The sequence below is a fragment of the Ammospiza nelsoni genome, chromosome 10 (assembly GCF_027579445.1).
Source record: "Ammospiza nelsoni isolate bAmmNel1 chromosome 10, bAmmNel1.pri, whole genome shotgun sequence".
NCBI classification, from domain to species: domain Eukaryota; kingdom Metazoa; phylum Chordata; class Aves; order Passeriformes; family Passerellidae; genus Ammospiza; species Ammospiza nelsoni.
In genome coordinates, this window is record NC_080642.1 from 20,108,812 (window position 1) to 20,122,353 (window position 13,542).

Genomic DNA, 13,542 nt, shown 5'->3' on the forward strand with positions numbered 1-13,542 from the left:
CTCAGTGGCTGCAGAAAGAAGAGCCTGCTAAGGATGGGGTTTTGCTGGGGGATAATTCTGCTGGCACTGCTGGTAGTGCAAGGAGCAGAAATCTGAGCTCAGGGTGCATTCTGTTTCCTGATTATAGGTGGAAGTAAGCTGTTTGTGTTTGCTCACTATAAGTGGGAGTAAGCTGTTTCTGGGATTCATGTTTTGGGTGTCTGATCTCTGTGGACTCTCAGATTCCCCAGACAAGCTGCGTCTGCTATGTGCACTCATTGGCTTCCCAGATAATTCCCTTTACATGTATTTCCTTTGATTTTGCCTGGTGCCTTGTGTATTTTACCACAGCTGGGTTGATATAAGCAGGTTTTGAAAGGATGTTTTAGAATGTTATAAATTGGCATCAGAATGGGTGATCCTGCCCCTCTCTGCTTGCTATCTACAAAATCCTGTACCAAGGGTTGCTGTGCTTGGCTTGTGTCAGGTGGAAATGTCCCTTTCTGCTGGGGTAGTAAAGTGAAAGCCTCCAGGAATCTGGGAAAATGCTTGAAAAGTGTGTGTGTGGGTGGATGTGTGTCAAAAATTTGATTAAAAGTCTAAAATCTTTTGAAAAGTAAGTGATGCAGGGTGAGACTTGATTGAGCCACTCTTCCAGTTCCTCTGAGGAGCACAATCAGTGGGAGCACTCAGCAGGAGCTGATGGAGAGGAGCAGAGGATGATTCCTTTCAAGACAAGGTCCTGGAGGTCTGTCACTAATTTGCTGCCTGTTCTTGTGCTTTTTGAGCTTGTGAACATGCCTTTCTTGCCTGTATCATGCAAGCCAGACCCTTGCTCTTCACGAGGGTGGCTTCTCATGGGTTCTTGTGCCATGCAAGCCATGGCAGCAGTCGTGGAGCTGTTCAGCTGTGGTGGTGTTCACAGGGGTCCCAGGATGAGGGAAGAGATGAGGATCTGATTCCATGTTCCAGAAGGCTGATTTATTATTTTATGATATTTATTATATTAAAAGAAAATTATGTACTAAAACTCTACTAAAAGAATAGAAGAAAGGATTTCATCAGAAGGCTTGAAAAGAATAGAAATGGAATGGAATGATAATAAAAATCTTGTGACTGACCAGAGAGCCTGAGACAACTGAACTGTAATTGGCCATTAATTAAAAACAACCACATGAGACCAATCACAGATGCACCTGTTGCATTCCACAGCAGCAGATAATTATTGTTTACATTTCATTTCTGAGGCCTCTCAGCTTCTCAGGAGAAAATATTTTAGCAAAAGGATTTTTCATAAAATATGTCTGTGACATTCAGCAGAGGCTCTGCTGGAGTGAGGGATGTGCAGGTCAAGGAATTTGTTACCCAGCACTGTCTCAGGCTTGAACTTTTTTTTGGTGGAAGTTTGAGCCCCAGTGGTTCAGTTTTGGCCTGGCAGAGCCTTGCCTAACTTGCAGTTGTTTCTCAGGAGTGCGTGCACCTGTGGTTGACCCTGTTGTGCTCAGGAGCAGCCTGGTGTGAGCAGAGAGCTGGATGAATGTCCATGGCCCAGCCTTGCCTGGTCCTTGGGAACAGGAGCCTTCACATCCTCACAGGTCCTCACCCCACCACCTCACAGCTTGAGGTTGTTTTGCAGAGTAATCTTCCCATCCTTTCCAGACCTGCTCTCTTTGGGAGCAGATGGGGCTTCCCTGTGCCAGAGGACCCCTGTGTGGAAGGGCTGTGCATTCTGGAGCCTGCTGTGAGGAATGGGATGCAAGAAACTGCTCTGCATTTCCACTGCATGGCTCTTGAAGCCAAACCTGCCCTCTGTAAGGGACCTGTGTGCTGGATTAGGGATTTGCTTGCTTGAAATTCCAGCCTTGCCTAGGGCAGGGCTAAGTGGTGGCAGCTAATGGTGGAGGCCACCATTGTCTGGTGATGGCTGTAGGTTCAAAACCTGCTCACAGCCCAGGAGGGAATAATGTTCATGCCCTTGGCTCTGCTGCTGGTCATGGATCACTCACCCTTCCTTCCTAACAGCCAACACAACGTAAGTAAACTGCTTTGTTTGCTAGAGGAGCAGGAACAAGATCTTGGCAAAGCTTGTGCTGCATGGGATGAGCCCTCCCCAGGTGCTGTCTCAAGCATGCACTGAGTGTTCCAACCCTCTGCTTGGAGTCTGACACGTGAGGAATGACTACCCCAGACTAAAACCTCTCCTCTTCCCCAGCAGTGCTGGAGCAGCTGAGCCAACACAGGAGCAGCTGCTCTCACCTTCCTTGGCCCTTCTCCTCCCTGGGATGTCCCCTCCATCCCTGAACATCTCTGAGCCTCTAAAGTGGTGCCAGCTTTCCCCTCAGGGCCAAACAGCCTTTGCCTCTGGCCAGGGGTGTCCAGCTGAGGGGACAGTCCCTGGCAAATGAGGCAGAGTGGAAATTTTCCAGAGCAGAAATCTATTTTGATTTAGGTTTCTGCAAATCACGGAGGCTGTCACTGCCCACCCTGCTGCAGGGGCAGGGCACAGCCAGCCACGGTGTACATGTCCTCTGTTCAGCCCTCATCACTCTGGGTCCTCCATGTGGGACTTGGATACCTGGAGCTGGCTAACAGGTACCAGAGGGGTCAGCAGAGGTGCTGGGTTTGGGTTTTCTCTGGAAAAGGGGGAAAAGGGGATGAAGTCCTTTCCCCCTGCACCTGCCAGCAATGTGGGCTGCTTGCTGCAGCCAAAAGCAGCAGGTTTTGTCTGACTTCTGCCTAATGTCACATTCCACTGCTCTTGCGTAGACACGGGCTCTATCCCTTACCCTGAGCTGATAACAGGGAGCTGTTTCACTCCTAGAGCAATGCTTGTCCTTCACTTTGTTTTATACTGCTCTTGGTTTAATTTGGGTTCTGGAATAAAGCCACTGTTTTCTTAACACCAGGACAGCTCTGCCCCTTCCCTGAGCATCTCTTTGTCCCCTGTCCCTGTGTGCCACTCTGGTGACCCAGGAGCTGTTTTTGCTGAGCTGCCTGCAAGGGCCCACGGGCTATCCCCGAAGAATTGCAGTGATTACTTATTTTTTAAATTAATTTTTTTTTTTCCTTCAGCTATTTTAGAATCTCCTTTCTCAAGGTGGCACAGCATGGGCTTTGATGGTTGTGCCAGTGTCCTCAGTACTTCCCTGGGGTTCTTGCATTTGGAGCCTTTTCCCCTCTTCCCCAGAGATCCTGCTGCAGCTGCCTCCCTGCAGGAGCATCCTGTCACACCAGCCAGGTACAGTGGCATTTTCTCTTGGGTGGCTTTTGCTTTTCCCACTGGCATAGCAGGAACTGCCAAGAAGGCGCAGGAATTTCTTTTTTAATTAAAATAAATCCCTGTAGCTGCTGGGATCTGCTGCTCCTCCTGGGAACTGGAGTCTCTTGCCTGGAAGAAGGGCCCACCACCTCCCAAAGCCATGGGGCTGCACTGGGAGCTGGACACAGAGTCCTGCCTGGGGCTGTCCTTGTCCCAGATGGAGCAGATGATCAGCCAGACCCCTGGGGAAGGGCCTGGCTTGCCTGGATCCCAGGTGGAGAGGAAATAGCAGCCCCCTGGAGCTGCTCAGGCTCCCTGCTGAACGCGAGTTCGCGTCCTGAGACCTTTTCCAAAGCATGAAGAGGAAAATCTGCCTGGGGCCGTGGGGAGGCAGTGAGTCCACAAAGCAATCTGGCTGTGTTAATCTCTCACAGCACAGCATAATCGAGCTCAGCCCCAGCAAAGTGCTGGGCAAATATTGGTGTCTTTTTTTTTAAACTTGTTACAGAAGCTGGAGCTTATCACACCCTCAGAGCTGCAGTGCCTGCTCCTGTGGGACAGCTGGCAGGAGCCTGGCTTTCTTCCTGAGGACGCAATGCCTCTGGTAAGTGGGAATGCCCAGTGTTAGTTGAATTTTGTACTCTTTTCCCTGCTATTATTGGATTTCCCTGTTAAACCTGTCCTGGTTAGCTGCTCCCCACACCTTCCACCCATAAAAATCCCTGTGCAGGGACTTGCAGGGGTCACAGCAGGGCTGCTCTCTGCAAACACCAGGCTCTGGCACCTGCCAGGCTGTTCCTTCCCCTTGTGCTGCTCCCTGTGCAGTGAGGGGAAAATGGAAACAGCTTCTCTCATGGCAGCTTTGTGACCTGGGAGCTCATAAAAGCAAGAGCACTTTTAATTATGAGCTTGCTCTGATTATGCCCAGGCTTTGTTTCCTCCCACGGAGCGGGCCAACCCTCTGAGGTCAGGATGAACTTTGGATACAGAACTTCTGGCGCTCTCAGTCAGGAAAGCTGGAGAGTTTCCCCCTCCTGAAGCCAGGCACCTGCAGTGTGTGATGTATGGCTCCCTCAAGGCCAGTTCTCCTGGCCATAACGCTGCTGAAAGCAGAACAAACACATTTGTTCCTGGACACAAAATGGCCTTTCTGCTCCCCCTGGCTCTGCAGTGCCCTGGTTCTCCTCCCAGCTGGGAGATGGAAGGGACTGAGGGAGCCTTTTGGTAAAGCTTCTCATCCTAGGCTTGGATTGAGATTTCTGTAGCTGGACTCTCTCCTTACACTCTGAACTTGACCTGACTTGAAAATGAGCTCTGAGCCCTCCTTGGAAAGGGAAAGGAGGGCATGAAAAGAGAGGTTGGAGCTGGAGACCCCTTTCTGTTCCCCTCTCCTGCCGACTCTGTGTGGAAAATGACAGCTCAGGTGCCAGGCCCCTTGGAAAAAGGGAAAAATTGATTTTATTCTGTCTTGGAGCAGGATTATTGTGGAATCTTCCAGGGTACTGCATCTCTGTCTGGGCACTGTTGCCCTCTGTTTGCTGGGTGCCAGTACAGCTGTAACGGTTATGGCCAATTAATTAGAACCACTTCCCCTTGTTTTCCCCTTATAAATCACTTCCTCTTTAGTCAGCCTGCAGAGAAAACAAGGGGAGAGTGAGACAAGTCTGAAGTAAAATATGAAGCTCCCTTTTATTCCATATTTCAGACAAAGGCAGGCTGTGGGACAGGCAGGGAATGGGCTTTCTGAGCTCTGTGAATTCACGCTCTCTTTATGAGCCTCTTCAGTGCATGAAGTGAAGTTTTTAATGGCTGTGGCTGCTCACTTTGAATGGCTGTGAAGTCTGGGTCACAGCAGAGCAGTGTAAATTCCCTTCGTCCTGGCTGCCATTGGAATTAGCTTTTTCCAAAGTGCAAAGCCTGATGAGGGTGGGTCAACTCGGAGCTGGGCCATGATGAGGATCTTAATCGGGGGAATTCAGCCTCAGTTTTCACTCTGATTGTGAAGGAAGAGCAGGGTGCTGCTTTTATGTGTGTTTGGCTTTGTTTAAAGGCTTTCAAAGGTAACTACCTTTGGCCAGCTCTCCCACTGTCTGGAGGTGTCACCTCCATTCTCCATGGAAAATGGACCAGGCTTGGTGTAGCTGAAGCTGGGTGGGATAATCTGGGCTTTTGTCCTTAGCTGCTTGAAAGGTTTGTGTGATCTTGGCTTGGGCTCTTTTTCTGTCCCACCTGAGGGGTCTCATCCATGGATCTATCCCTGTTAAAAGTCCTAGGAATTAATGTGATTTTGTCTGTAAAGATTTCAGGGTGAGATGGGTGCGGATTTCCCTCACAGGCAACCTGGTGGGTGGATGTGATCCACAACACTGAGTGGGCAAAGGGTAAAGAACCAGCCCAACTCTGCTTTCCAAATATCTGTGGATGGGTCAGTTCAGAGTGCTTGTTCAGCACTGCCTCGAGGTGTGCAATGGTCCCACAGGCTCCTGATCCCACCCAGGCACTGACACACTGTCCTTGTGGGATGTCCTTGGTCAGTGTGGGATGCAAGCGCTGGGAAAAGGGGAAGGGGCCTCAAGTTGTTCCAAGGGAGGTTCAGGTTGGATATTGAGGAAATTTCTTCCCTGAAAGGGTGGCCAGGCACTGGAACAGGCTGCCTGGAGATGTTCAGAAATGAAGCAGATGTGGCACTTGGAAATATGGGCATGGTGGGATTCAGCTGAAAGGTGGACTTGATGATCTTGAAGGTTTTTCCAGTCTTAACAATTCAATGATTCTCTGGCCAGAGCTTATCCCAGCTCTTTCCCACTGCAGCTGTCCTGCTTTGTTTTCCAGGAGTTGTTCTTTCCAGCCTTTGTTGGCTTCCCAAACACCTTTGCAAGCCTCCTCCAGCTGTGGCTGAGCAGTGCAGCCATTCCTACTTTCCAAACCTTTCATCAAGGTGGAAGTCTGGGCACTGTGTGAACTACACTGTTTCTCTTTTATCCCAAATTGAGAAACTTTAAACAAAATAGCCCCTTGGCATTGTTCCTAGGAAACCACGTAGCAGGCAGTTGGAAATAATCATACAGATAATTTACTTGAACACTGCCCATAGGCACATTTTAGTCTTCTCCTCTATTTCTAAGGAAATTGGAAAGAGGGGCAGTGTTACTGTCTTTTGAGAAATAATAGAGGCCCAGGGTTGCACAGGCAGCAATTCTGGAATTTCTTTTGTAGCATTAAGGGAAAATTTATTAAAAAAAAAGAACAACCCAAACGTTAACCTGCAAGTAGAGGTAAGCAAGTGAACTCTGTTCTTTTTTCAGATAGAAAAAAGTTCATTCACAAGTTTTTTCTTTTATATAAATATCCAGAGGCTATTTTGAGTGCTAGTGAGAGATTTTATTAGGCTCTTGTTTTGAAGAGGGATTAACAAAAGTTTGGGAGGGAAGTAGATTTTGGCTGACATGGTTATGTTGTTGCAATCTTCCCCCCCTTCCAAAGTTTTCATCTTCCAAAACTACAGATTTTAATTAAAAAAAAAGGGGGGAAAAATTCTCGGCCTTTCAGCTCTGCAGCACATACAGACAAATAAATTAAAAAGTGGGAGAAGTGGAACTAACCCAATAATCCGTGAAAACCTAATTTCCCTCACAAGCGTCGCTGACGCAAACGTCTCCCCTCTCCCTTCCCCTTCTCCAGTTCAGGGGCAGTGATTGGAGAAATTGGCTAACAAGATCAGAAATTTAATTACCGTTCTGCCTCCCCTTCCCAAGAAATTGGATGTCACACTTCCTTGTAGCCTGTTTTGAAGACGTGCTGGGGCTGCTGTTCACATGACTTGAACCTGACTCCCTACCCTCTCCCTCCACTTTTCTCCCCCCATTCCACATGGGAATATCCATCCAGTGCAGCTAATCCTTGGATTAGCTGGGATGTGAGAGGCCATGGGTGCACTGAAGGCTTTGCCAGGCCTAAATGGAGCCACTTTGGGTTCCTGATGTTGGCGGGAGCATCAGAGGGGAGAGAGCAGGAGGTGGGATGTGCCATGGAGAAACATCTCCAGGTGCTTCCCATGTCTCCTTCTCATGCTGGAACAGGCAAAAGGATGGACAGGGTCAGAGATGGCTCTGGGTTTGCTCTAGTATTTCTCCTCTGGTTTGATGCCTGGGTCACAGCACAAAGAAGAGATTTTCTGTCTGTTCAAGATTTACACCCCCAGTTTTCCCCTTGTTTCTCCCAGGCTGAAGCTTTTGCGGGGTTCCTGTGGATGCTGAGGAGCACAGCCTGTCCCTGCCTGCCTGTGGTGAGGGCAGAGATGAATGAGGAGCAGAAGAGAGGAAACGTGGCTCACTTTGTAGTGTCACTTCTATCACCGGCAGGGATCTGGGATGTGTGATTAGCTGAAAAGGAGGCTGTTCTACATAACACAGGCCTGCTGTCCCCAGCACAGCAGGCCGGGTGACCCAGCCTTTGGTCTCCTGGCTGGCAATGTCACCGCAGTCCCCTGGCAGCACAGCAGCCTCGCTGGAGACAGATGCTCTGTTTATTTTTCCATTTGTATTCCCAGCGTGTCCCACACCCCGTGCTAACTGTAAGCCTGGCTTAGAAATTCCCTGCAAGCACCTTATCAGATAATGAATAATGATTTATTGAACATATGGGTAAACAGCACAGATAAGATATAAATACACTTCGGAAGAGCAGTTGCATTTGTAAGGATCTGTACCAAACCCGCCCCGTGGATTCCAGCTCTGCTTCCAGCTGCCACAAAGGCATCTCCTGCTTGGGCTGCTGTGCATCCCTGCAGCTCCCCGTGCCTGGGGGAAAAACAAAGGGCAAGGGGTGAGGGCAAAGTCACCTGCCAGGAGATGCTCACGGGGGTGTGGGCATTAATTCACTCTGGCTGTAGGAGCCAGGCTGAAACGCAAGCAGGCTGCAGTACTTGAGCCAAAATTTGAATTTTGATTTAATTTTAAACAAGATTGAAGATTTGTTCACCCACTCGAAACAAAGCAAGGCTGTGGAAACAGTGTTGCTCACACAGCTAAACCAGGATGAAGACAGGAGGCACGGCTGCTCTGTGAACAAGGGCTGGGACCCCAAACCTATGGAAGGGGTGGTGTTGGCTTCTGGAAAATGGGTTCCTGGCACTGAACCCTCCCAGGTGCACAAACCAGCCTGCTGGTGTGCTTGGCCATGCTCTACCTCCCTGCCAATGGATTCTGTACAGCATGCAAAGGGCAAAATCAGCTCTGTTAGCTGATGGGTACCTGATTTTTGTGCTGTGGCTGCCTCTGGAGGGAGATGGAAGGCAGTATCCAGCTCTAAACTCAGGGATATGATATGAATGTGGTGACAAATGCTGTTTGTGCTGCCCTGGGGTGGAAAGATTCACTTACCTTCCCTTTTGGAGTAACTCATTTCCAGCAAACACCATCTCAGAGGCCATCCTCAGTGAAATGAATAGCTGCCTTCGTTGAGTCTCCCACAGCTTTGCTGCTGAGTTTGCTGGTGTAGAGCCCCTTGGAGGTCCAGCACTGCTGTTCCCAGGGTTGTCCAGGAGTTGTGGTGACTCTCCACCCCTGCTCATCCTCCGTGCATCATCTCCCATGTGGCACCCACTGCCTCAGGTGATGTCTCCCACCTGCCAGGTGTGTGCAGCTCCTCTTTGCAGCAGAGTGGGGTGAGCTGTCAGTTTGGCCTCTGGATTTATTCTCCCTGCTGCCCTTGAGAGCCACTCCTCCACTCTGTGGCCAGGGGACCTGCCATCAGCCAGCCAGTGTTATTTGCAGCCCTTCCAAGGTCGTGGATAAATGATAGCTGTGCTTTTCTCTCTGTTTAATCATCAGTCACCAAAGGCAGGGATGTTCAGATCCTTTAAAGCAAAGTCAAACCTTGCTGGGTGGGCTGGTAGCATGTGAAGGGCTGTGAAAGACCTGGCTAACCCTGAGATGTTTGAACCCAGCCTGGCATTTTGGAGGTTGTGATGTCCCCCTGGACAAGCAGAGAGAGACAACTCTGGATTGTTTGAGCTAAAATGGGATAATCCTGTGAGATGCAGAGGGGGCACAGTTCAAGAATCCTCTGAGATCTTTTGGGTGCAGGAGGTTGGTGCAATTGATGAGTGTGGGAATACTGTTAGTTTGGGTATTCCATCTTTGGTCCTGCCGCCTGTGAGCACAAAGATGTTTTTCTTTTCTAATGCTCTACAGTAGTGGTTAGGGCATTGCTTTCCTCGAGGCTTTTGTGGGGACTTGGGTTATCATTTTCTTTTTTTGATCTTGAGATTTTTCAGTGATTCAACATTCCTCTGACTCCCTCCTGTCTGTGCTCCTCACTCTCTTGCTTTATCCCAGCAGGCCTGGCTCACCATCACATGCCCTTTGGGCTAAAAGGTAAATGACAAAATCCCAGGGACGGGAGCCTGATAAAGCTTTGTGATCCAATCTGTTGGTGACTACAGCCATGGAGAGAATGTGATTTGCATACATTTCCTACACAGAATTCCTCTGGAGCTATTGGGAGTCACCATAGCTAACACAGGCTCTGAGCTGTGGGGTTTATGTGCATGCAGGAACGACCCCCATTTGCTTTCTTGGAAAGAGATTTACTGGAGCGTTTTTTGTCTTATTGTCCACCCCCCTCCTCCTTTCCCTGCCCTTGGGAGGATTTTGTGCTGCTGTGCAGACTCTTTGATCTGAGTTAATTCTTTGACGAAGCTTCACGAGACAATGGGAAAACAGAGCAGTGCTCTGGGGAGAAACCTTCCTGCTCAAAGAGAAAAAGGTGGGAATCATGCTGGCTGGGTGAGCTGGTGCAAGGCAAAGAGCCTCCCTTGCTGCTCCTGGGGCTGTACTTCAGTGCTGGACACCAGGATGGGGAATCTGCTCTGAGCTGGGGGGAAATGCGGAAAAGGATGGGTGGATGGATGGAAGGATGGATGGATGGATGAGGGGAATCAGGGTGAATAATCATCAAATAGAGCACAGGGAGCTGCCTGGTGGAGGGACATGGGCCCCATTGGCTTTCTTGCTCCAGGAAGAGGTTTAGGGATCACTGGTGGGGGACAACCCCGTGGCCTCGGGGAGTGCGGCCCTTGTTGTGTCTGAACCACAGGCAGGGCTGCTGTTAGAGGCATGTCTGGAAGTTTCTAAGCCCAGGTCTTCTTTCCCAAGGCTTGTTGGCTTTCCCATACAAATCAGGGTGGATGTAGCCATGGATTCAGCTCCTGTAGCTGATCCTCACCTTGGAGAAGCAGGCGCCAAACGAGCAATGCGTGCCAGGGAGCGCCGGGAACCACGGGACCAGCTCCCGTGGGAAAGTCACCCAGCTGCCTCTCCTTGGCCTGGGTGTCTCCTCCTTCCCTTCCTGTGCCTGCTGCCCTGTTAATTGATTACTGCCCTGCTCAGCCCTTGCTTGCGGAGCTGAATGTGCCGAGTTAAAGCGCGAGAAGCGGAGAAAGGCAGCAGCGATTCCGAGTGCTGGGCTCGCATCTGAAAGATTACAGCACAATCTAATGAGCTCATTAATTTCATTTCATTAACCAAACACTGCTTGTGGAGAATGGCAAATATTTAAAGAAGCGCAGCAGGGTCAGAAACACATTTAATTAATGTTGTCACGTGGTGCTGAGAACGGGAGGGGGGAATAAATCCCGATGCCATACATTAACATCCATGGTGACTTCTCTTTTATATTTAATGTGCTGCTCGGGTGAAAGGCCTGCCTGGCTCCTGTGAGCACAGTGCCTGAGCAGCTGAGTGTGTTTCCCCTTCCTCCCAGGGCCCATGGAAGCCAGGCAGTGCCATTATCCTGTTTAGAAAGGAACACTGTGGACAAGAGGGGGCTCCATCATGGGATCCACAGGGGTGATGCTGGTTTCCCTGTGGTCCTTCTCCTTGCTAGGCCATGCCTGCTGTGATTATCACCCTAAACTGGTGGTACCCCAAGCTCATCAGCTTCCTGTTCAGCCAGCTGGGCACTGTGGATGCCTCAGTGGGAGGGAAATCCAAAGTGCACAAAAATGATAGGGAACAGAGGGTTGGATCCTCTCTCAACCCCTTTGAAGTTTGGCGCACATGGCTGTTTGTAGGATCAGATATCAGTCACAGAGGTTACAAAGTGGGTTCTTATCCCCTTCTTCCCTGTCTCTAAGGGAATTTGGATCTGGGTTTTTTTTGGCACAAACTGTCTGCATATTTATTAATCTGTTGTGGAGGTGGGCTTTGCTAAAATCTCATTTTGATGTGGGGGAGGACATCTCATTTGTGGCTCTTCCGTTAGGGCTGCTGTGAGGCATCCGAGGAAAACTACAGATTGCTTTTCTGATTGTCCTGGTACACTCTGCTTCTTTGGGAAAATTGAATTAGGATGGATACCTGGATTGCACCTGAAGGTCTTGGGTTTCTCACTGGCAAGTTATTTCTGTGGTTCCAGTTCAAGGAGCATCCCAGCTAAAACAATCTTGGAGGGAGTGGAGCTGGATTTTTATGCTGGAGTCTGGCAGCGCTCTGGTGTTTCTGACTGTACTTTGTGACATATTGGGTACTGATGGCTCTGCCCAAATGGCCCTGCTGCTGAGAGGGCCAGGAGGTGGCCCTGATTAAGGGTAAGTGGTCAGCTGAGCTTGCCTGGGGTCTTAGTAGGGCCAAGAATGTGGCACCACAAAAATCTGCTTGGCCGAGGAATTGTAAAACCAAACCTGCCCTGGGGGAGCCCTTCACCCTGCCAGCAAACCTCACCCTTCACCCATCCCTTTGCAAGCCTCTCCTCAGAGCCGAGCTGTGTCTGTGTGGGCAGGACCACCTCTCCCTTGTGATGAAAGCAAGTGCCCTGAGCTTGGCACTATTCCTCCGTGACAATTCCAGCAAGCACTGGTAATGCATTAGTGATGGTGAGGGAGCTTCAAGCAGGGGTGCAGCCTGGCTGGACAGGCGGGCAGCAGGTAGGGCTGGGGGGGCCCTCATTAATTCCATGGCTGGAGGAAGCTGCTGGGCTCAAAGGCTGAGCATAAATTGTCCATGATTTAGTCCTTCAGTGACAGCTTTCTCCTCAGAGTCTGGTGCTTCCACAGACATTTCCAAGCAGTAGGTGAAGGCAAAGAGCAGGAGGAGCTGGTGTCCTTTGGCTCTGCTCTGTGGCAGCTCTCCCATTAGCCCATCGCTCAGCCCTCGCCTTGTCATTACTTGATTCCTCTTTATTGCAATAAAATGAAGCTGTGCTTCAAGCTCCTGAGTTCATCCTCCAGCACACAGCACTAACCAGGGTGGCTCGAGGCCAGGTGCTTCCAACAGGCTCAGCTCTGGGAAAAACCTGCTCCTGGGATGGAGGGGTGGCTGGCTGCCTGGGGCTGAGACGCCTCTGCACCACTCTGGAAGCACTCATGGCTGTGTGTGCCAGCAGAATGAGGGATTTGTCCCCCTGTGCTGGGGACGCAGCAGTGCAGGTGGCCCAGAATGAGGGATTTGTCCCCCTGTGCTGGGGACACAGCAGTGGAGGTGACCAACAAAGAGAGATTTGTCCCCCTGTGCTGGGGACACAGTAGTGTAGATGGCCCAGAAGGAGGGATTTGTACCCCTGTGCTGGGGACACAGCAATGAAGGTGGCCCAGAATGAGGGATTTGTACCCCTGTGCTGGTGGGCCCAGTGGAATCCCTTAGGGAATGCCAATGTTGGCTGCTGTTACTGCTGTCTATGGAAGACCCACAGTGCCCATTGCTGCAATAAGGCTGGAGAGAGGCAGAAACACCTGATGTGAATTCCTGGTGGTTGTTTCGTTCCATCCTTTCAGGTCACCCCGAGGGAGAGCAGTGGAGGAGTGCAGCCTGTGTCCTTGGCTGGCAGCTGATGGCCCAGGGAGCCCTGGGGCCCGTGCCAGATGGGTGTGATTGGTGCCTGGGGGGCAAAGAGGGACAATTTCCATGGTGAGTGGGTTGGAATGTCCTTCCCACTCCTGACATATGGCTCTTGGGCAGGCCCAGCTTGTGCTTTGCGCTTGGGTGGCTGGTCCCAATATCCAGCTCTCTTTTCCTTGGGAAGAGCATTAGTCCAGTGTGACCTGGGGAAAGGTTCCTGCAGGCCCAGCCATAGCACAATGGTGTTTACCTGGGCTGAAGTCCAGGGCTGGAGCAGGAGGTGAGAACTGTGGGGAACCTGGCAGGACTCAGCCAGGTTTGGGCAGCCTTGCCAAGCCTTGGAGCTGGGAGGCTGGAAGTGTTTCTGTGCTCTTGGTGGCACTCATCACCCTGTCCCAGGAGGATCTGTCTTTGTCCTGGCCTTGAAGCTGTGAGCAAGACACCCACTGCATCCTGCTGAACCTCTTC

The 13,542-nt window shown here is 50.5% G+C and overlaps 1 long non-coding RNA gene across 1 annotated transcript; it reads left to right on the plus strand.

Annotated features, from left to right (window-relative positions):
* Positions 1-3,047: 3,047 nt before the first annotated feature.
* Positions 3,048-7,632, plus strand: LOC132077857 (uncharacterized). The gene is made up of 3 exons (XR_009419123.1): positions 3,048-3,217; positions 3,747-3,842; positions 7,461-7,632. It is a non-coding gene; the product is annotated as an uncharacterized LOC132077857 (long non-coding RNA).
* Positions 7,633-13,542: the final 5,910 nt, after the last annotated feature.